This window comes from Heliangelus exortis, chromosome 2 (assembly GCF_036169615.1).
Source record: "Heliangelus exortis chromosome 2, bHelExo1.hap1, whole genome shotgun sequence".
NCBI lineage: Eukaryota > Metazoa > Chordata > Aves > Apodiformes > Trochilidae > Heliangelus > Heliangelus exortis.
In genome coordinates this window covers 88,378,442-88,404,172 of record NC_092423.1, presented here as the reverse complement: position 1 = coordinate 88,404,172, position 25,731 = coordinate 88,378,442, and positions in this window count along the sequence as shown.

The following is a 25,731-nucleotide window of genomic DNA, read 5'->3' as shown; positions in this document are numbered from 1 at the left end:
CTAATGAGATAGAAGATAAGCATGATGGAATAGTAAAACTGTTCAACCTCAGAGTAATGAAAACACTTTACACATTCTGAATTTTGTGTTACAGAATTCTTTTTATAAGTTTATGAAGACTCGAGATGAGACTTTCATTGTGTTTGTGTTATAAAAAATAGTTTTGTGGATATCTTCTATGACTGCTTTTTAAAAAAGGATATATAACTAATTTCTAAATATGTGATATTTCACCTGTATTGTTTTCTGAAGAATACATACTGTGGGGATATCAGGTGTCAAAATATTAGGCTTCTGTTGTTTGGATGAACAATTGCATAGAGCTAAGCATAGTTTCATCTATTTTTCATGACATGAAATAAATTCACTCTTTTGAAAGAAGATGGCTTCACATAAACTGTACGTGCTTTACCAAAATGGAATAGGAATATCTTGCACGTGCATGTTACTTACTATGCGCGTATTTTGGTCAGGGTGACAGATACTCATGTCAAACTTGGTTATACCTGAGTTTATTTGATTCTGGTTAAAAAGAGATGGATAGGCTACTTAAAAAGGCAGCATTTTAAAGTTTAGTACTATCTTATTTTTTCTGTGCAATTGGTGTTTCAGATTTTTTAATGGTGTTTGGCTCTTTGGATATTAGCTCCTGCTGTGATGCCACTTCACCCTCAAATTTAGGAATCTCCTCTTTATAGATTATGTCTCCTTTTGGGCAACCAGGTATTCTTTATTACATCCATCAGATAACTAAAAAGAAGACTGCAGAAATCAAGTTACTGTTCCTTATATTACTGCACAGTAACATAAGAAATACAATTCTTAAGCTTTATTTTCAGTATAGAATTAAGCCTGAAGACTCATATAATTTTTAAATTAATAACTTAACAAGATAGGCTGAAAAATATTTCTCTCTTTGGCCCTTCTCTTAATGTTAGATTACTCTTGTTAAATTTCAAGCCCTCTGTTCCTTGCTTTTTAAGTCTAACTGAGGCAATGGTAAACAAGGAAGACAGTTCCTACAGAAAAATCAACCAACCAACCAAAGAATTATTGCTATGTATAATTGCTGAAGCTTGGCATGTATGAGAACCAGCTTGTTTAATTGTGAGCTCCATGGGCATGATAAGGCTTTAATACATTATAGTATGTACAGATTTGGAAATCTGTTGATTTGAGGCTTACTATAGGTGTCAGAAAGTTTTTATTCATACTCCAACTTTTAAATGTAGATTTTGGGCCTTGAAGAGCTTTGCTGTGATGCATTGTTTCAGTTTTCAAATGGACTGTGGAAGAAGTTTTCCCAAATGTAATTTGTAGCTAGAAATAGAGTTTACGTTTACAAAAAATTATATCAGCTGTCACAGAAATGCAAAACGGTAATTGTGAAGTGGATTTTCAAAATGGCACTTATCTATTCAAAAGAACTGCAGCTGGGTTTTTCAACATTACGGTATCTAAAAATGTTTTTATTCTACCTATTTGTCATTGGGTAAATAATGGTTCATGGGAACACAGCATCTGGAAGTATGGGCTATATACACAAGGATGGATCATGGCTAAGATAATTAGTTTAGATGTGGTCTTATCAGCACATCAAGATACCCTTTTGAAAAAGACCAAAAAATGCATCATCTTGAATGAATGAATAAACAGTTCTCTGTGGATGAACACAGATAGCAAGAATAGCCTGAGATGCAGGTTATGCAGATAAAGTTCCTTGGTGTTTTGACTGTTAAGTGTGAAGAATATTTGGTAGAAGACAGGAAGCAAATGAAGGATCTATTTTTTGCCACAGCTTCAAAGAACAAACTCTTGAAATGACTTCTCAATAAATCCATATCTAGATAAATGAATATCTCATGAAATTTATAGAATCACTGTAACTTGAGAACCCTTGCCAAAATGACCTTAAATTGGAACCAGATATTCTCCTGAGGAAGGGCACTGATTTTCAAAGGAGAGTGAAGTACAGGTTTCAGAGTTATGGGTGCTCAAATATTCTTAATTTAAACACAGTGGAGTTATCACTCAACTATAATATTATCCTGGACTTGCAGTTCTTTTATGTATCTAACTGCCACTATAGTGAATGCAGCATTTCATCAAGATATTTACAGAGATGAACTTCAATACATCTTTGTTTCTTTGCAATGATTTATTTGGAAAATATTATATTTGGCAATCGTAAGAATAGAAACATGCTTTGCATCTTAAACTGAAAACTAAAACCCCAAGTGTGCAAACACTTAGGCAGGTGTTCGTTCTTGTGCATTATGAATAACTCTTTGCAGAATTCAAGACTTGAATACTCTGCTTACAACTATAACTTTTTTTGCTGGTGCTCTACACAAAACTTTTCACTTTGGCTGTACAGTTGTGTTTCTTTTGTACAAGTTTTCACACCTTGTATCAAGGTATGTCATCCAACAAATTATCTTAAGCTCTTCTTTCTGTGTCATAATTCTTATATTATAATGGATGCTCTACAATATTCTAGTTTGTTTCCTTTGCAAATTGACCTCATGTCAAAAGCCGAAATGCTTGGTATATTTACTACACATTATAAACTTTAGAACTGTTATTTTAAGCTATATATATTAAATTTGTGTTTATGAACCTGCATCTGGCACATGTGAGCAGACTATATCTAATGCTGTGGGATTTGTACCCACTATCTAGCCTGGACTGGATCTAGCCCATCAGGACTTGTCTGAACTCACTGTGTTTTTCCCACAGGATGGCTGTGGGTGTTATGTGATCTACATTATGGATCATGTAGGCAGCACAAGTGTTCACATTGTAACAGGTCTCTGTATAGTGCCATTGCAGAAGCCTTGTAAAGAGGAGAAAATCTTGCTAAATAGTAAAGGAATGATGCTTTTCAGTCTTATTTGGGGATTTTTTTGTGTGTGTGGTATTTTTGACGTATCCTCTTACTCAAAATCCATCAACTCATCTGATACCACTGGAACCTATGAAGTGTTAACTCTTAACCTCATCCTTTTGGAAGATGACTTAAAATGGGTAAAAGGATGTGTGTTATGTGGAGAAGGGGGATATACATTTTAAAAAAAAATAAATAATGGTGTGATAGGGATAAGGGGCAGGGGGGGGGAGGATGTTGATGGTTTAAATCTCCATGGGCCTTGGAATCGAGCCTGTTTCAGTCAGATTGTGGCCCTGCTTACAAATCCAATAGCAGCTAATCTGATCATCTGCTCTCTAGTTTTCATGCTGTGTTTTCTTCAGAGTTCCTTCTCCTACTTCCAGTCTGTGACAGTGTGATAAGACACAAGAAATTTAGTCATCATTGCTGCTGTAAAGGAGCTCAGAGAAGGGATTATGATATTCCATAACCCTTACATTAGACACGGACAGGGGCAGCCACTGCTGTGATTACAGGCCTGAATACTGCTGTTATTTTTCCGACCTCCCTCTCGCTATTCACTTATTTATTTTTTATTTATTTATTTTGATTTTTTTTTTCATAGAAAGCTTTAAGAGATTAGCTGAGAAATAGTCGCCATCACAATCATCATCCTAAATCTCGTTGTGCAGAACTCAGAAGTTGTGCAGCTCAGAAGGTTGTTACACTTCTAACCAACACAGCCAAGATAACTCTCAAACAAGTTATCGAAAACACTCATCCGCTATTCAGTCATTATTAGGAAATTCAAACAGTGTAAGCTGAACAAATCAACATGGAAAGCAGAGGGGGTGCCACAGGGAGCATTGATTTGGGAAAAATATAGTTTACACTGAGGCAAGTCAGAGATTAGTTTGCCTTTCCTCTGTTCTGCATATGGCAGTATTTATGATGAATATATTATTTGCAGTACCTCTTGCTTCTGGGTATCAAACAGTTTGCAGTGCTGTTGAACCAAGAATTATACTTGTGCTAAATGGCATATCAGCACCATAAAAAAGGATATTCCTGAAGAAAAAAGAATTTTTTTTTTCAATAGCAAAGTCACAAATTAAAAAGTTGAACAATTATGAAAGTCAGGTTGCCCATTCTCGTAAAGTAATAAAATGGTCTGGAAATAATATCTCCTGCTGTTTGTTTGCTTTAGAAGCAAGAAGTGAGAGACTTTCTAAATTGGCTTAATCTGTTGGTTAAAGATGACTTCTTCATTTCAAAGGGAATCCTCATCAGTGGCGTTGTTATTTGTCTTGCAACATTATTATAAAGAAAGATACTGTATGGAAATGTAAGCCGTATGTCTGAGCCCAGAGAAAGGGAGTGCATGAAGCAATGGGCAGAGACACAGCGTTCCTCTGGGATGTTCTGTGTCTCTGTAGACATGTGGTGTGCAGAGCTGCTCTGCTCTGCTCTGCTCTGAGGGCCCAGGCAGGTCCAAATATAGTTGTATGAGAGTAACTGGCCTGGCTCAGTAGCTGCTTCTGAGACTCTATCAGAAGATTTAATTGCAGATGAACCATCTGACAGGACATGCCTAATCACCACTGAATCTCCTCTGAGCAAGGAGGAAAGGTTTCAATTAGAGCACTGAAAGACAGATCCTCCACTGCTCCACGCAGGGCCAAAAGAGCAGCCTGTTGTGAGCACTGGACCTCCATTGCAAATAATTCAGGTTACGTTTGGTTTTTTCCAGTGAGTGAAGTCCAGATGGGTAAACTTGAGACCTCTAATGGCAGTAAAGGATGCTGGCCTGCTGTTCAGTGAGAGATTTTTGAGTTTTTCAGAGGGGACTTTGATTCAATATTTAAAGCAATAGTGATCTGCCATATACAGAACCTGAGGCTTCAGCTCCCAGACAGGCTCAGAGGAGAATGTGTTTAAGCGTAATGTGCTTAAAATATGGCAATATAAATATTATGTTAATACTTTATGTTTGAATATAAGTAATCATGATGAAGAGCAGAACTTTGAGGGACATGTTACCATCAGCAATTCCTACAAACAGGTTTTGTTTAAAATTTAATCAAAGTATTCCAAATATGGTTTGTTATATCTGATGCTATTTATAATGGTTTGTGTGTGCATTAATTTTGCTTTTAATTGGAAGACTTATGTGGTACTATCTCTTTGAAAGCTGACTGGAAACTATTAATTCTGATTTATCAAAGTTTGGATATACTTTGGATATAATGTAAAGTTTAACGCAGTGCTGTTTTCTGGAGACAACTAGTGCTTTCATTAAGCAAAATTTATATGTATTTTTTCAGATTTTTTTTGCTGATACACAGACAGAACAAAGGTAATACAGAGCACTCACTTACCTCTTGACAAACACAGCTGGATTTCTTTTGCCTTTTTACAGAGAATATTGAAAAGATTAAATATTACCATAGAATAAAAATTTCCTGTTAAAAGTAAGCTGAAAGAAACCCTTAGCTTACTTATGCAACCTCTTAAAAAAAAAAATAAATAAAACCTGACAGATGACTAAGACTGAATGCAAAGTTCCCAATTAATTTACGATATTTTGTATTAGGAGATTCAGCACATCTTATGAGTGGAGATGACAAGATAAACAATGATAGTTTTTCCTAAGTAGGTATGCAATCATTCATATAAAGAAGGAAGAAAAAACAACAACAAAAAATCCACCCTCCAGCATGTTCCTTTTCTGCATTTTGAACTGTGTTAAAGCTGATTGCCTAGAGTATGCCTTAGACATTTTAATTTGATCAAAACCTTTTGACATTTCTTAAACATATTTTCCTGTATTACTCATGCCATTTCAGATATTGCTGATATCCAGTATCAAAGTGATCCAGCAGAATGGAGAAGCACTCATTCAGTTAGCCTAGACTGTTAAAATGAATGATAATTGATATTTTTGTTTGCTTCCTTTTGCTATTTTGCTTTCCTCCAGTCAAGTCAAAATTTATTACAGAACAATATATCCAGAATAGGTTTAGATATGAAGAGGCCTTATTTTGCCTCAAGGTAATCAAATTGGGAACTCAGGGTGTCAAAGGCCAAGGTTGTAGACTACTTCCTGTTTGCTTTAAACCAAAAGCAACATAAAAAGATCCCAAACTTTTGAGCCATCACCATGGGGATTTCAGAAGATGATTGTGGTTGGAACAAAGCATACCCTTTTGCTTCTGGGTATCAGGAAGGACTTTAATGGTATTGTGACATTGATCATTGAATTCAAGGTCACAGTTATGTCAATGTTAATGAATTCCAAGTGTGAATCCAGAAAATATTGGTATACAGTAGAGAGGAGGCAGTGCATGTAGTCTAAAACATGTGTATTTTAGAATTTATTTACGACAACCCCTAATTAAGCTTTCTGCTGTCTAAACATGGTAAATTTTTATGATTGTTTCCCTGTGTCATATGAATCAACATGGACAAAGAGCACACTTAAATTCTACAGTTATTTTATATTCATCATTATTTTAAGGAAAATGTGTGCATTTCTTGAAACTAGGGGTATAAATTTCTCAAGGGTTTATCTAATCCTGACTAAGTAAATATTGATAATATTGTGATCAGAAATGATTTTCTGTCTTTGATGATTTTCTCTGTCTTTAGTCAGTTCACATTTCCTTGTGATCTGCACATATTCAAAGTCAGATGAAATTAGGGCAGAGCTGTCTCAGTGAAGCCCATAGTGACAAAGATGTCCCCAGCTGCAGGAATTTGCAGTTGTGACTCTGTCCACTATAAATATTTCAGTAGGTCACAAAGGGAGCCAACAACACAGTTCACAGTTATAATGTATTGGAGTTATCCTGCTTTCCATTGGCTTAGAACAAGCCTATACTTTTTAAGATTTATTTTTATGAAGTATTCATTTTATGTATTTTAGTTACCTAAAGGAGATATTTTTCAAAAGGTTTTATCAAAAGAATCTTTTTTTTTTTTTTTTTTTTTTTTTTTTTGTCATAAATGAACTAGAATTAAAAATTAGAAACACAGCGAACTCCAGGGAGATTCATCATTTATCATCCCACTTAGAACTAGTTCTTCTTTTATAGCATATCTCTACCAGTGTTAAGACCAAACATTTCTTACATACTGCAGTACAGGATCTAAAATTCAGGCTGTTAGTGGTAGCTGAAGCAATTTTCTGCAACACAAATGGAAAAACTATTGGCTCTGACATTAGACTGATTTTTTTTTTTGGAACTGTGGCAAGCTGAGACCAAGCCAAGGTGACAGCAGACATTTCCCTGTTCTTCCATTGACCACTGAAAAATTTCAGAGTTTCTGACAGTGCCCATGAAGCAAATTAGTAGATTAAAAAAAGGTAACATTCAAGAAAAGGTAGAGAGAAACAGAAATGTTATAGCTTTGATCTGAAAATAAACAGCAGAGAAGTCTTTCCCAATGGCTTCTACCATGTACAGCCTGAGTGATGAAGCTTTCCCATCAACTTCAGTAAGACCAATGCTAACCTCACCCAAGTGGTGACATCGTAACTTAGGTTTCATCAGAACAAAAAGGACAGGTAGCAAGGTGGCTAAAATATTTCCACTGAAAACAAGCCATAAACTCTAATTATTCCATCTAACACTTAGCCCCTTTTTCTGTTTTCCTTCTATTTTCTATTGCACTCTGGCAAACACATCAGAAAGGTTTTCTTTCCACAAAACCTAATACAGTCAGGTTCTGTCAGTTTACTACAGTGTCCCTTCTGAACTCTGAAGTCTGATCTTCTGATCTTCACTCTGGGAAAATGCATATTTTGAACAGCCCTTAACAGATTTGACACCTGGCTTGTTAATAAAGGATGTTTGTACATAAGACATTTTCAGCATTTTCACAATCATAAAACTATTACACAAGCCTTCCCTTTAGTAAACCACTTTTTGTAAAATAATTATTTCATTGAAATTATTTAATGATAAGAAACAATTCAGGCTATCACTACATGTAGTAAAGATGACCATTTATAAGGCAAACATAGTTGTGTTCAGGTTTGGAGAAATCTTATCCTAAACCAGAAAAACACCTTGAATCCATACTGTGTTCTAAGGAAATGTATGGTAACTGGTGTTACTGTCTTAAATTTAAATTATTTAAAGAATATGTGAGCACTAATACTGTATAATAATATTGACATATTATTAACATATTACTTTAGTTATATCAATAGTATATAACATCATACAATATAATGTAATACATATATTAATAATATTAACATATTTCTAACATATGATGATAGATGATAAGCAGTAAACATTAAGCCCTGATACAGAGTTACATCAATTTAGGTAATGAAATCTCCTGAACAGGATGATTGGTAAGTGTCTTGTGGCAAAAGGAATCTCTGTTGTATGGGTTCTTGAAGCAGCATCCTTAGCTGATCTGAGTAAGCTCCTCTAACTATTGTTTTTCCTTAACTGGCTGTGGTCGTAATTTACCCTCCCTGTCTGAACTAGATACAAAAAATCTGTTAAGTATCTCAGCTACCTGGAATAGACTATTCTAGATGCCATTCATGCAGAAATAGCTTTTATACGTTTCTACCTAAGCATAAGTTGATCACTTCTACTGCAAGAATCACAGAAAGCAGTCTCTGGGACACTCCACCCATGGTGTTAATCAACAAGTTTAAGTATATTAATCTGATGTGACAGAGCAGGAAGAATTTATGAAATGGACTAAGAATTACTACCTGGGTTTCTATAGCAATTCAATACTTCATTGTAAATATTCCATCTAATGCCTAGTTTCAAACTGATTCCCAGTCCAAACCCAATCTATTGTCACATCTATACAGGTAACTGAATTAATGATTCAGGTTAACTGAGTGAGCATACAGAATAATAACATAAATTATAACTAAAGAATGAACTTGACTTTCGTGCCTCCATTTCACTTATAACTTAAGCCCTGTAACTTTTGAAGGAGTAAAATTAGTTTTGTTTGGGCTCGACTGTTTAATCACCTGTTTTTCTCCTAGCATCTTTCCTGATGTTTTATGAAATCTGTTTCATTAAAGGAAAAAATACTTGAAGAGTATTTGAAGAGAAGGCCAAGCTCAGATAAAGGAGAAAGTTTTGTAGCCCTCCAAAAACTGTCAATAGATTGCCATTGGCAACACCTGGAATAAGTATCAGTGTATTCCTATCAAGCTGGGGCACAATTCAGAAAGCACACAGGAATGACCTGGGAAGATGAAAACAGACCTACCTAAGCAACCTGGAAAAGTGGTAGGAAGATACACACAGACACAGACACACACAAAGCAGTAAATAGTGTCATAAGCTATTTCTTGTGCAGGGATAAAAAGAGAAGATCTGGAAGAAAACTTGTTGAACTAAGGATCCTTGTTTGGGTAGAACAGATATTTAGGGTTCATTTGTAAAAACAAAGTGTGGTGGAGATGTTTCTGCTGTTTCTGTTATTGTATTGTATTTCCACCAACACATTTGACTGTGGGAGAAAAGTATTTAGCACACACTGAATGCTGATCCCTACTAAATCTAATAACTGAATTAAGCAACGTTGGATCTGAGTTTTCAGTTTGTGGAATTCAGTGTTTTTAGCATGAATCACACCTGCAGAACTGAGTTTTATTCATTGGATTTGAGACAATGAATTCTTAATTCAGCAACTGACCAAAGCCTGTGGTTTTTAGAAAGATTAGATAACTCCTAAGCATAATTTTCTTAATCATCATAAGATGATGGGGGGCATTTCATGAGCTATTTACTGCTTTGTAAAAAGGGGATGACAAGTAGTATACAGTTTGAAGTTTGTATTTTTGTATACTCTGAGCTGTACTGCATTACTTCTGAAGTATCTATGTATGGCTAAAAATATGTTCGAATAGAATAAATGAAGTGGAAACAAACTTTATTGGTTTAGACTATCTGTAAAATCAATATATGATATAGAGGAATTTTTTATTATAAAGTTTAAGGACATCAATTCTTAATGCAAATTTAATTAGCTTTACTATGGCCATTTATGGTATAATCATGCAGTGTCAAGAAAATCTGGTGCCAGAAAGCAACTGAGAAACACTGTCTCTGTTCTTTCTTTTCACTGATCAGAGTGGAACTGGAGAAAAATATCAAAAAACTTCAAAAGAAAAGAGAGATGAAACTATTTTCTGCTTTCTGGTGCAATTGTGTTTTCAAAATTGCTCTCCAGCGATAGGAGTTTTAGGAATGTGGTTCTAAACCTAGAATATATAATGATTTGACATATATTGAAGGAAAGTAAGACTTCCCTATACCAGTTGCACATAATTTTACTGTATGTTTTTTGCTATTAGTACAGGTAACTAGGATCCACTTTCTATATAAGATTCCATAAATTACCATAATAGCAGCTTTATATCTCGTAGTTACTTGCTTTGTTTTTCATTCCCATTTTATAACAGCATGCCTAAAGCCCATCAATATTCAAGTTAGCACTTTAAAATGAAACTATAAATTTCAATTTGGAGAAAATAAGCCCTTATTCAGGCTCATAAGTTTTAAATAACACATTACCATTGGCTACATTAAGTTTGCATTTCTAATGTTATTTTATGCATTTGACAATAGATGTTCCACTCTGCTCAGGAGTGGAGAGCAAATGCATGTGAAATGTAAGTCTGCTTAAAATGTAGGAATTTATTAGAGCTGTCAGTCAGCAGTGACATGAGAGTTAAATTATTTCTGAAGATATTTGAGTTGATTTTTGCACTTTGCATTGTCTTTATCCTCAGAAGTTTGAGTATAAATAACTCTTTAAAAGGTTTTCTTCCTAGATTGCTTAGTGCTTCCTAAAGTCAAATAAAGTGAAGCTGAAAATCAAACACTAGATACAAAAACTCTTAGAGAAACAGCTAAGTAGCATTTGGGAAAAAATTAGGAAGTTTAATTTTTTTTTTTCATCAGTCCCAGAAGTACCAAACTGTTGGTTTGTTGTTGTTTTTTGTTTGTTTTTTTGTTTGTTTTTTTTTTTGTCTTGTCCCTTTAGGAAAAATGGTAACTAATTCACTTAAGCTATGTACATTTTCCTTGTAAGTTAAACGTATGTAATCTTGGTCAAGAGGAGTCTTTTGCAACTGTCTCAATATTAACTATGATACAAATTAATATAAAATTCCCACTTCTGCAGGGCTGAAAGCAAGAAAATTGTGTGAAAGCATTATTTTGCTGCCAGGAGTGATTCCTATTTTTCTTTACAGCTTTTCGTTTTTATTGTATAGATGGACAATTTATCTGAAGGAAAACAATGCCTTTTCACTTGACTCATTTTTTATGTTCATCTCATATTACTGTCTGTATTTCTTAAGTCTGTTGTCTTCTACAGAAATTAGATTGAAAACCAATTAGCTTCTTTATAAAATATTTCATCTGTGGACCAGTGCAATAATCCTACCTTGATTCATTTTGGTTGTTAACTTAAGAGCTTTTGCATGTTTTGAGTAACAAACGTCAAGAATGAAATCACTTTGCACAGTCTTTCACAACCGAGAAACTATCTCCATAGCTTCCATGTACTATATCTGTCAAAAGAAAAAAGAAAAAAAAAAAAAAAAAGAGATCATACTAGAGAAAAAGAAATTTCCACAGCACTGGCACTGTTTTTACTTTATTGCTCTGTGATGACAGGAAATTCCTATGGTTACTTGGACTGCTGAGAAGTTTTCACATGCAAAGGTCAAAATACAGTCATAGCATAAATAGATGAAACTTCACAATGTAAATTTAGTCTGAATATAACTGAATAAAGAAAATGAGTGTATTTTCTTCATTCAAGTGGATAATTCTCACACAGTTATTTACACTGAATACATAAATTTGTCATGTTTTTCTCCATTATAGGCATAACTCTGTTTCCAGAAAAGGGTATTATAACCAGAAAGCGTACGGTAGCAGCTCTAAAGTGCTGGAAAAGCCTTGCTTACAATTCCAAAAGAAAAATTAATCAAAAAATATTGTAACAGTAACCTGAAAATCCTGACTGGTATGACTGCTATCTGAACAACTAGATATCATCAAAACTCACATTTGATTTTCCAGATGCCTTACTGAATTACAGAAACCTGGGGAGTGATTGTCTTTAAGTATACAAGCAGATGCAGGAGGGAAAAAAGAGTGGAGGAGGGAAAATAGTGGGACTCAGAGAGGCAGTAACTGGATGGATATGGAACTGAATTAATGTCCATACTAGAGCTGAGGTATACTATGGAACTAACATGCACTTATACTTCATTAAAGCAGAAAATGCTGCAGGCTGCCTTAAACACCTATATGCATTTTCATAGATGTCATAACCATAATTCTGAGCCTTTTATGCATGCTAAGATATGAAAGAAAAAAAAAAAAAAACAACAAACTTTATTTGTGGCTAATGAACCCACAGGAGTCTGACATACAGATTTGAATACTAGTTACATTTAATATCTGCTGAGGAAGAATGTTTCACAGATTTTAAGAAATTAATCTGTAATAGTATAGAAATATGGGTCACACAGCAATGAAACTATTGAATTTTTCTTTTCTGATGTTATTCCAAAAGAACTGGTAAACGTACTTCAAGTCTTTCTGTGTTAGGGAGCACAGCTGGGACACTAAATAAATCAGTTCTCAGGCTGGACTTAGATGAGGTAAGTGTCCACATTATGTCAAGGAAATTCAGGCTCTGTGTGGATGCAGTGATCTAGTGTTCTGATGTAAGACACGTAGTCAACATGGTGGAATATTTGTTGTCGCAGCTGGAGGTTTGTGCTGTAGCCTCTGGACTCAAGCAGAAGGAAGTAGAAGACAATTTCCCAGTATGGCCTTGCATTCCCAACAAAGCCTTAGAATCACAGAACCGTCATGATTGCAAAAGACCTCTAAGATCATCATGTTCAACTGTCAACAACTCCACTGCAAATAAATAAAACAAATAAAATATAAAATAAAATAAAATAAAATAAAATAAAATAAAATAAAATAAAATAAAATAAAATAAAATAAAATAAATAAAATTAAATTAAAAAATAAAATCTCTATTTCACCATGCTCACTAGAGCATGTCGTGAAATGCCTCATCTATACGGTTTTAAAATACCTACAGGGTTGGTGACTCCACCACCTCTCTGGGCAGCCTATTCCACTGCCTAACCACTCTCCCAGTAAATAAACTCTTCATAAAATCTAGCCTATACCTCCCCAGGTGCAGCTTCAGGCCGTTTCCTCTATTTTTTTCATTACTCACTTGAGAGAAGAGGCCAGCACCCACTTTCCTACAGCCTTCTTTCAGGTAGTTGTAGAGAACAGTAAGGTCTCCTCTCAACCTCCTCTTCTCCAAACTAAACATTTCCAGTTCCCTTATCCTCTCCTCACAGGACTAGTTCTCTGAACTCACTTCAGTCCCTAAGTTTTCATGGTTAGACTATCACTCTCTACCTAAGCAGAATTATTTAAAATGCAGGAATTAAACTGCAGAGTGCAGGTGTAATCCGGAATGAGGAGCAGTGGTTTTAAATACACAGGCACAAGGTAATGGGTTATCTGATCCAAACAGCTACTTATATATAGGAAGTACAAATGTTTTGAAAGACTGATGAAATAAGGGAAAAGCTGACTGGTTGAAACTTTCAGCTTCAAACTGTCCTATATGGACCATTGTACCAAGCTCTCAGGCAAGTTGTTTAATAGAAAATGTCATTATCCAGATATTGTATTGCAAAGCCATCATGTCTGCAAAAAGCCTGCCTGGTTGTAAATCAAAACCTGTGCTGGGCAGTGGAAAAAAGGATAACTTGCTACAAGTGATGGAAATATAGTGTACACAGGAATCTGATAATGCCAGTTGTAGAGGTCACATCCATTAAGATAATTTCAACCCATTTGAATAAATACAGACACTGCTCCAAGTAAAATCCAATAATAGAACTTGCAAAGCAAGCCATGTCACATGAATACTTGAGTCTTTGATATTTACTGGAAATAAATCAGTCAAGAAAAGCAAACTGGAAGCAATTCTGTGAGATAGTATGATGACTACGGTACTCATCAGAGAGTGAAAAAAACTTGGATCAACTTTGTCCTAATCCTGGACCACGAGGTCCTTCCCTATGAACTTGTCAGAACCACCATACTACAAGGGAACAGTCCTGTGGCCTCATGTTGAAAGTGTTACAGTGTTGAAATTGTTGTACTATAAGATTGGTATCTGTTGGATGGAGTAAGAATGTATGTGCTTTTTGAAGATGATAACATAGCTTGCCAAACCAGTTCTTGGAGTATTTTAATTAAGTTTTTATATTTTGATATCAAATTTTGCTGTTTTGAAGAGAACTGGAGATTGCAGATCTGATGACTGAGAATAGGCAGATAGAAGGCAACTTGAGCTAGACTGAACATAATGTCAAAACCACTGAACCAAAGAAGCCAACAAACTATTTGTTACCACCTGGGCGGTAAAAAAAAACTAGTATCAGCCAGCATGGATTTGTCAAAAATAAGTAAGTTCCTACTATTATAGCATAGTAGTCCCTGCGGACAAAACAGAAGTGGTGGGTATGTTTATGATATCAGAAATCTTTTAATACTGTGTGCATGGTACTTTCCTAAGGCAACTGGAAAGGCATGTTTTACCAAAAAAATGCTATAGTGTCTGTAAGAAAAGGGTATCAAAAATTATGGTTTACTGATAAAATCAAACAGATAATCTTTTGTTGTCCCCTTCAACATTTCGTTTATAACAGAGATGATGGAATGTTTATTGAGGAAGTGGGAAATCACACAAACTCTAAAGCTTCAGAGACCAGGAAGACAATGTAAAATTGTCTTGAAACACTTGAAAAACTGTCTGCAAAAAAGAATAGATTCATACCTGTACAACAAGGGAGGTAGTTATCTGTTGTAAAACCACTAAGGGGAAAAAAATGATCATATAAAATTTTTGCAGAAAGAAATTTATTGTCACTGCAGATAGCAAGATGAATATTGAGGCATTGAGTCTATGTTCAGAAATGCGGTGTCATATCATTGCTAAAAATAGAAAAGGGAATAGGAGAATAACTAGTAAGACACACAGAGTCATCCCTCTGATCTATTACTTCTAAACCCTCAAAGGACCAGTTGGAGATCATATGCAGGATAGAAATATGGAATTTAGAGGTTTAAGAAACATTATCCATGGGAGAAGAATGAAGGTACTAGTCTTCATCAGGGTGCAGAAGAAAGTGGAACAGATAATTAATCTTCTACTAAATACAAGGTTACTCCAGTGAGAAAAAATCTAATCTCTTTATCTTGTCCAAGATGAGGACCATAACAAATAATAGGAACAAAGGAAATAATGGAGATTTATGTGTTTTTTCTGAAGACATTTTCTGTCATTACAGTTTTCAGTTGTGAACATTTATAAGAAGAAGCTAGACAAGCGACATGTTTTGACATATTTGATATCAACTACAGTAGGGAAATGATCCCATAAGGTCACTTCCTGTCATACTCTTTCCTAGAAAGGAAGGATGTTGCCAGGGAAAGTGTCTGTAGTATAAACCACTGCTAATCTGTGCTTTGCCTTTTCCTTGAATAAATGGAAGACATCGTCCAGCAGGACTTGACTTGTACTGCAGCAAAAGAGGATTTTTTTCGATAAATATCAGTGAAGTAATCTTACATTTATAGTACAAAGGAAAACAACAAGAAGTGCTATTAATTTGGCTTTATTGTATTTTCTATTCCCACTTTGCCATGCCTCATTAACTTATTAGCAATGTAAAGATATGAATACAGAAGTGCTCATTTTATCATGACAACATGCCATTTTGAAACTAACCTAAATAAAAGCCAGGGAATGCACAGAAAAATTAATTATGAAATAAAAGGCATTGAGTATAAATTTAAGGTAGCACATTCCATGGTTTATGTTCTGGCATTGTAGGATGTTACAGGGTTTTTCTGCTGATAAACCTCAAAACTCACATAGCCAAGAGCAGCTCTAATGGACTGAATCTAAAATTACACTTTCAATTGCTGAAAAAAAATTGGTTTAATATACAGCTGTTTGTTGTCAAATACATTAAAAACACTTGTGGCAAACAAAACTATGGACTATGTTTGTTGTTTGCCTGGTACATTTCTTGAAGGTGGGGTAATGGGAGAAGGAGGAAAGACAGTGGGTGGAGTTTTCCCTGCTCTTGCAGACATCAGACCAGACAGCATTAAGAAGATGTAACACACAGAGTATGCATGCAACACGTCTGAGTTACACAGGCATAAAGCTTTTTCTTTCCATTTTTTAATGTTTGACCATGTGTAACTAAAAAGTTCTAACCTGTTGGGCATTGCAAGATAGCATGCAAATAGGCCAGCTATTGACAAAGGATTACAGTAATTCACTTTTTTGTTAATCAGGGTGTGATTATCATTCAATTCTTTTGAACTCCATCCAGCCTGCTATTCCGTCTCAACTTCAAGCAGGTGTTTTGTTGTTGCCAGGCCATGAACACAGCCCTGTGCCTGAGTCTTTCAAGTGTGCTAGCTGTGCAGACGGATTTTGCCTGCAAACTTTCCTCAGGCAATGAACTGACTAGTGCAACATGCTCACAGCAATGTTAATCTAGCTCAGGGACATGCACAGCACATGAAAGACTATTTTTACCCTAATTTTTAATTGATATATTTTGCTCACTGCAGTTTTCCTCTCTCTCTCTTTTTTTTTTTTTTTTTTTCCCCTCTTCCTCTCTATCTCTCTCTGTCTTTCTATCTATCTACTTTTTCTTTTTAGTTTGGTTTGGTTTTTTTATTTTTGAGGCAGAAAATGGATTGGAGTGAAATGAAACTACAGTAGCTGGCGGACACAAAGCAGAAACAAGGGTGAAGTTAAATAAAATATGAGAGGGTGGATGCTCAGCAAAGAATTCACCTTTGATTTTAAAGATTAGATAAATTGGAAAAGTAATAATCAGTAAATTGAAAAGTGGGGACTATTCTGCATTAGCATTGTGACTAGCATAACAAATCTCTTTTATTTATTTATACTTTCAGGTTGGTACAATATTTTATATTATACAATAGCTTAGAATGTCTTATGGAAAGAGGTCACAGTGATACATTTTAGCTCTGCAATCCTAATAGGAAATACTTCTAAAGTAATATGATTCAACATTATTCAGCGCAAACTGTTTTGAATATCAGAATCTTTTGTACTTTTTCAGAACATGTCTCTTAAATGTGATTTGCTGCAGCTGATGAAGATTTGATTAATCTGTTTCTGTACCAAGTATTTGCCTTAACTTGTATGTATTGATTATTAAGCCTGGTTGTTAATCCTGAGTTGAAAATGTACATATTATTATTTTGTGGATCTAAAGCACACTCTGGAATAAAAATACAACCAGCTGCATGCTGACTAAATAGTTCTCCCTCCTCCTCATTTTTAAATATGGTATTTCAAGTTCCTATAAATCAAGTGTTTGAAAGGCTAGTTTGGCAAAAGTGTCAGGAAAAGTGAGGAACATAGCCTCAGAGCAGTTAATCCTACTTCTCATGAGTCAAGGATTTTCCCTCTTTCCTCAATATCTACACAGGAAGTCTTAAATGTGGAAAATATATCTTAGATTTTCTGCTTTCTGCCATTCATTCACTCTTACCTAGGCAGAACTGGGGTCTTTGGCTTTCTTATGCACAGCAAAGTACAAAGTTCCTTCTCCTCTTCTGCTTTCTCAAAAGTAAAATCTGCCCCAGATTTCTTGTTCTTCATCTGATTTTGTGGCCATTCCTCTCCTGATTCCAGGTAGGAACATCACTGAGCCTCCCAGACCTTGCTGCATGAAGATCATCGACTCCATGGTGAACAGATGCATGTGCAGAAGGACCTCCAGATTCATCTGCAGGGAGGAAGGTGGGAAGAAGAATATCTAAAGCAGAAGGATGACTACTTTTGATGTGTGCTGCTTGTAAAAGGAAAGGAATAAAAATTACTTCATGGGGAGAATGAACAGGGGGAAAGTAATATTTCTGATACAGAAGGTTAAAGAGAAAATAAATGGAAAGTTAGCACCACAGGTTTCCATAGAGGAATAATTAAGCACAACCATGACAAAATACATCCATATATTTAATAAGTTCAAGAAATAACAACTTCAAAACCTCTAGACATCATTACTAACCGTTGTAATATGCTTGGGGAAGGATGATTTTCTAGTGGGTTTATTTTTGTTGTCTTAAAAGCCATTTCACTATAGCAGCCATTAAATAATTTTATATTCTGGAGACTATTTCTATAGACTCTTAAAATGGTACTATTTTGGATTATATTAAAAAACATTTCACAGTATTAGTAAAATAGACATAATATTGTCTTTCACATCATATAAATTGGTATTAATTATGAAAAAGTGTATATTGAACTACTGTATATCATACAGGTGTCTATCATGTAGCCAGTTAATTAAGAAAACTCACTTAATGTTCATGCAAATAATTTTCTTCTCAACTGAAATTATTTTAAAAATTCTTTTTTTTTTTTTTTTTTTTTTTTCAGAAACTCAGCCCTTTTCATTAATTGTTTTCCAAGTGCAGTATAATGTTAGACAAAGTAAACTGCTCCTGGATGCAATAATCATCACAGAAATATTCCAGATTACATGAATGATGTTCTTACACAATGAGCAGTTTGGTTATAAATGCAGATTGACTTGGACTTTAGTTTTACAGTAATGGATTTCAAGTGGCAACAGTGGTTGAATGCATCTCTAGCCCCATCTTTTCTTTCCTTGTGCCTTGCCAATAACACTACAGGTTATGCAGTGTTCAAATGGAGGTGTTCAAAATAACCACCCTTTTTTATATTTTGTTTTCATTTGCTTTGTGCTACTTTTTTCCACATAGATCAGTTCACTAATCTACAGCACAGTGGAATCACGCCCTAAGTGCAAGATCACACGATTGAGCTTCCTCATCCCATTCAAGTGCTGAAGCCTTGAGTTTATGTTGGAGCTGTGCCATAACAAGCTGTTTTATGATACAGCTAATCTGATCTGACAGCTAGCTGCCACCAGACAGAGAGATCTTCCCTCTTCCCTGCCTTTCCTCCCTGGCCACATGTGCCTGTCTCCTCTCCTGCCCTGGCAGTACTGCTTGCCCAGCTCCCCAGCGGGATGACTCAGTGGAGTAAACTGTCAGAAAACTGTTCCTTCTGTTTTGGCATCCTGCCTGCCTGCCCCCTGGACTGGTGAGCACCAGTGTCTGCTGGGGCAGGCAGAGAGGAGGAGTGGGGGATACAGTGGGCAGCCCATGGCCAGCATCCCTCCTCTGTACCTACATCCTCCCGTGGAGCACTGCACCAAATAAGCAAGTACCACTGCAGGCACCCATGTAGCTGTTTTATAGTGTTCACCATTTGTACAGTTGTTTAAACAACAGCAATAAAAAAGCCACCCATAAAAAATTCCTGAAGAAAAACACAGCTATGATCTGTCAACAGCAGAGTAGTCCCAACTGGGATTTAGGGCTATTATAATGTGTAAGCAGGCTGCTGCATTGTGTAAAATCTCAGATGCTAATATGCACAAGTGTGCATTATTGGCTTCTATCAAGTCTCTCAAAGAAAATGTGTAACTTGAAATAGTTCTATACTGCCACAAATCATAATCCAAAAAAATGACAAAAAACTTTTAGAACTAGTATGAACCTTTCACAGAAGTGAAAAGTCTTATTTACACTAAGTACAGTGTCCAAGGGACTGAGCCCTAGCTTCATCAATCTCAGCGTGGATTTTCTCACTGTAAGTTTTCACCCCAGAATTTTACAAGGGAAGACTAAAATGAAGTAAGACATCCCACAACATGAAATTGTTTCCCAAGATGTGAAAACTGCTCTTCGCGAAACTTCTCTCTCCTTGTCTTTTGTGGAAAGCAAAATGTTAATCAAATAGTCCCTCATGAAGGTCTGTAAACAGTGCATTGAGTGCAAATGCATCTCTTAAACCCACTCTTTCAGCCATTACATAGGGTTCTGCTTTGGATTGCTTTGCCTTGGGCTTTGCAGACTTCTTTGCCTGCAGACGTTTCTTGATCAATAGTTATAACTTCTAAACAGAAGCTTACCACAGGTTTATTAACGGGCACAGAAATATTTCTTTAAAGTACTAAGACACAATCCCAGTTTGAGGAGTATACTATATTCAGAAAAACTTCCTGTCCACCTGGTGTAAGAGTTACTATAAACTAAAATCTAAGACCAGTGTTGGCAGATTAAAGTTGTAGCTGTTAGTGTTGGAGATACTTTATTTTTTTTCACTTGTTCTCTGTGTTACTAGTAAGTTACCCACAGTGATCTGAGTCACAGATCAATGGATTTAAATCCTAAGTAAGGAAAACAAGGCGGTTTAGCCTTTTTCAGTGAAATTAAAAGGGTTTGCAAGCTGAGAGGAACAGCTAGTGATCTTCATCCAGCAGGTGGGGAGGGTGAATGAAGCCAAGTTGACATTAATACCTAAACAACACTGAATATATATAACTACTAGTGTAAACAAAGAGTGCCTGAGAAATGCAGTTAGGCTTTCATCGTAATAAATTTCACAAGTTTAATTGTATAAATCTCACTGTTTTTACTTCCGTAACCAGGATCACTAGGAATCATGGAAGAATAGCAGTAATATTAATAACAAAACAATCATATCATAAAAATATATCTCATTATCATTAATAGATTTCTGAAATCTTGGAAAATTCTGAATGTTATTTTCATTATCATGTATTGTTACAAATTAAATCAGATTTTATGTTGTCCTATACTCAAGGCAAAAAATAAAATTAAAAAGATACTGTTAATCATAAAGTAATATCTACATAATACCTTAGAAGCTGGATTACAGTTTAACTTATTCATTATCTCTTTTTTTAAAGTTAAATTCTATTTTTAATGACAATCAATATAGCTTTATTTTTCCACATACACATGTGGAAATATGAATTTATATATCTATTTCCTACTTTTTTTACATACATGAAGCAAATTGTTCATTATCAAGTTTCGATATAGCTCAGCCATATGAGAATAACCATATCCTTCAAAACATATTTTGCATGTCTTCTTCATGTTTTGCACATCTTGGATAAGCAGAGTGGGCAGGAACTGGAAATCTCTTTGCATTTGTGTCTTAAGCCTAATAATTTTTAGTTATTAACTGCTGAATTCCTTTACGTAACAACATCGCTAAACCACATTTACTTAGCAAAGATTTAGCAATACCATCATACTGGTGTCCAGCTGTACTTAATAAGCATTCATATTTTTTCTGAACAAAAGCTGGGGTGCATGATGGGAAAATAAATATTAGCATATCTAGACTGAACATGGCTTGTGGACTCCCTGGTGAGTAGTGCTTCTACAGCCAAGGATTATTCACACCATATACAATTAAGTTTTCCTTTAAGACAGATTCTTTTATACTGCAGATAAAATGAGAAACTACACAAAGTCTTCTAAAGGAATATTCACGTATCTTTAATAAAGAGAAGAATGTAGTTCAATGTAGTTCATCTCTGGCAGGCCAGTCAAACTCATGGAGTTTTATCTAGGAATGTCTAAGAACCGAATCTGTTATACAGTTTGACCCCTTTGATTGTGTTTTAAGGTTGTTACTATACTTTGCTGTTGGCTCTTTAATTAATCTTGCCGGGACTGTAATATTGGAGCAGAAATAATTGCTTAAATATAAAAGGTCCTGTTAAGACGGCCACGTGGGAAACAGTGAAGTGGTGAAAGAGTTTACTTCTAAGATTTCCTTGTTGCCTGTTTAGTAAATAAATCGCATGTTTTAATTGCTCTGTCAGAAGGATCCTTCAATGAGGGAAAGGTGACTGGAGCTGAATATGGGAACACCACAGGACAGCTGTTTGGTCTGGCAAAGGGCTCTGTGCACTTGTACTATATATCCAGAGCGACCTTTCAGATTCCATGTACATAGTAACAATTAAAAGTACACAATGACTTGACAATGTTCACTGTGACAGACTGCAGGTTGGCTGCTTCCCATAACAGCCTCCCAGGCAGAGAGGAACAAAGAGTCTGGGCCCATCTGTACACTGCTCTGAATGCCTCATGTTCCAGAGAGTGCTCTTTGTTTCTCCAAACGCCCCAGGAAGCTCTTCAACAAACAAAACTCAGAGGTCCAGAGGAGCCCAGTCAGGACATTAATATGATAATGAATTCCGGATTACCCTGACAGACGTGACAAAGAAATAGATCCTTTTGATAATAAGTTATCGGGTTGATTAGGTGGAATTTGTCTAACTCCATGACTGTTGTGTCAGCAAAGTCAATAAACCCATGCATGACGCCGTTTCTCTTTCCTGCTCTCTCTCTTCTTGTTGCTTTTTGGCAAGTCCGATCCATGCCACTGATTTAAGACTTTTTCACTTGCAGTAAAGATTCTGCTACCTGTCTGGGAAGCAACTGTAAACCACAAACATAGTCTCACCTCCATACTCCATGAAACAAAGGAAAATGGCTGCTTGTCACAGGCAATTCAGAAGAAAAAAATGTTAGTTTATTCAGAGATATGACATTGCTTTTCAGCTAATGCTACTAGGCTGAATTAGTTTAGTAAACTTTCTAAGTTTTATTTCAAGTCATTCCACCCAATGAGGTAAAATGGTTTCCTTTCTGGTCCATCAGCATAAATCTGATTCTGATTAGAATTCTGCTTACTGTTGATTACTGCCAATGAGAGAACAGGTGAAAATTTTTCAGGCTAGATATTGCTGCTTGATTCATACAGTTCAAGGAAGTTGGATGATGCTTCCTCAGTTTTCAGGAGTGATGCACTGTGCATATCCTTCTGACTTTAGCAGAGATTTTCACAGCTTTTGGAAAGGTACTTAGACTTTTTGCCTTACTATTGATTTTCATGGTAATTGTTATGTCCTCTTGGTTGGATTCTCCAAAAGGCTTTAAAATAAACTCATATTTTCCACAAAAGGTCAACAGCAAAAAGGCAACTGACTGCAGATGCAGTAGATGGCTAAGGTCACATAAAGTATCAAAATCGGGTGGCACCAGCCATCTGTAGTTAACAGCTATTATATAAACATAAAGGAATGTGCCCTGTGCTCTGAGTGGTGAAAAAAATTGGTCATTAGCCACTTGGGAATGCCTGATTCCCCCCACAGCTTTCCAGCTGCGATCCCAGTGTGTTTAAATAAAAACTTAGCACACTTAACAAGGAGTTTGATAGAGTGTTAACAATCCTCAACTTCACGTTGAGCTGTTAACCAACAAAGTAGTCATTAAATGCTGGTAATGACCGCGTTTCTTGGGATTATTGCTTAATTATAAACTTGATAGAGTGGGTCTTGCCTTCTGACTTGGGGGATATTTTCCACTGCAGTTATAACTACAAACTTTTCTTAATCTCACCTCTGTTATAAGCCCTTGAATATAAACTATAGCACAAATACTAACTTTAAAACCAGTTATTTGCACACTTCACAATTATGTTCAAACCTTAACCGATTTTGGATGCACCTCAGATGGTGGACTAGAAAAGCACAGCTGCTGGTAACAAATCATCTCTCAGGGAATATGGCTTTCTTGAAGCATAAGTGTTTCTGAAAGGGAATTCTGCACTCTGATTGGCTCGAAGGAGTCTAGAACATAGGTAGAAAAACACCAGGAAAGCGAATGTAAAACTGCAATAAATGTTTTATCTCTTATTCTTTCAGAAGCAACTAAGTACTCTTTATACTGTACAAGAAACTATTTCAGCAGTCATGACCTATAAAATTCTCTAGCTATTCCCGTCTTCTGCACCTTAACATTTAACAATAATTTCCCCAACTCTGTAGATACTATTGCTTCACATATACAAAAAGTTATAGAAATGTATTTGGGAAAGTTTTCTTTTGTCTGCTAGTCATCTACATTTATACTATCCAAATTCACAAGGAAAGGTAAAGGATTCAAAATGTCGTAGAGCCACGGATCTCAAATCCCAGCCAATGAGGTGGCTGTACACAGACACAAGATCACAGGATGTCTAGGGAGAAAGACAGTCCTCTTTTCTTTTTTTCTTGATTTGCTGTGCTATTCAAGTTATCATGTACCACTAATGTATAGATGAACTGTTATAAAAATCATTCAGTAGCTGGGGTTTGAATGTGTGAGTTTACTGAATTTGTTCCTTTACTCATAAAAAAAAAAAAAAAAAACTTAAAATATTTAACATTAATTTAAAATTCTTACAACTTCTTAGCACTTTGAGGCCACTTAATATTTTTAAGCATGGATGAAACTGGTGGGAAAAAAATATCATCCTTTAAACTGTATCTTTTCTGGTAATTCACAAAATACTGAGTTTTCTGATGCTAAGTAGCTAAGCAAACTAAGACATCTTTTGTCTTTTTCAGACTGTGTTTTTCAGTTTTAAACAAGGAAGAAATCAAGCAAGGTTCTGTCTTTAGAAGCTATTAGATCAAACACTGAAAAGAATAGCATAGAATATATTTATTTGTAAAAAAACATAAATGAAAGTTTCACTGACAGATACTTTCACAACTAATTGTCTGCAAAATGGCATTTAAGTATTTTTAGAAGTGTTTATAAGTTGGGTAAAATAATGAATTTTCAAATTATTTTATTAATCAAATAATCACTAACAACTGTAAAGAGGAGTAGCATCTTTTACCAAGACAAATTATACAGCTGGAAAAGATGGAGAAAACTTGGAGCATGCAAATGTTCTTCGTTTTTGCATTTTATTTCCAAATATTTCTAATAATGAAATAAGGATCTGTTTGTTAGAAATCTTTAGTGGAAGAGAGACAAATATCTTTACATATGTAAATCCCCTTCTTTCTTCATTCAAAAACTCAGGCTTGTGTCCACAGTGGTTTGTTGGCTCAGTTCTCCAGAAAGCCTGAAGCAATTCCCTGAGCCCTCATTTGTAGACATCACTTTGGCAATGGAACAATTCAGCGGATTGTCATTCTAGGGATTATGATACTATATATAAAGAAAGCATAAAAAGATTTACATATATTCCATGTAATTTCCCCCATTATATTTTAATCATGGAGCATAGTTTCACGTCTTTTAATTTGTAGATGTTTTCAAAATATTTGAAAAAAAAAAATAATAATGTCATAATTTGTATTACCACATTTTATTTTCAAAGTTAAAATGTGTCCCGTATATTACATCAGATTGATGACCCAGAATCTGCAGGCTTGGAAAAATGGATAAAAGGGAAGTTATTCTTTTAAGGCTTAGTCACTTATCTTGATGAATGATTGGGGTAGAATGATTACTTTCTCAACTCCAGCCTCTGGTTTGAATGCCCACTGCAAATGTGCAGTTGTTTTTGCTCGGTATTATGCCCTTATGAACAAAAGGGAACAGTGAGAATTAACCATTACCTTTGACATCTGTGGACCAAGTATGAGTGAGGAAATATCGCCTACCGTTCAGATTTGCAACATCCTATGTTCCTACACCTTTCTAGGTGTTCCAAATAGCAGAAAAAAAAAAATGTGAGAAATAAATTCACAGTCCCAAAGAGGGAAGCTATACCAGAAAATGTTTTAGTACTATTCTGCTCTAGACAAGAAGGTAGCACTTGATCACAAAGCACATAATTTACAATGGGTAGTACCTAATCCAACATAGATACTTCCATAAAGACACTATCTCTGACACATTAAAACCAATACAATAGAACCCAAATTGAATTTATTCCACATAAGCCCCTCTTTACACCAGGCATTTTCCTTGGAATATTGTTTTTGCAAGCCCCAAACTCCTGTTTGCTGCACTGCTGGATAATATAAAAACAAGCATTTCTAG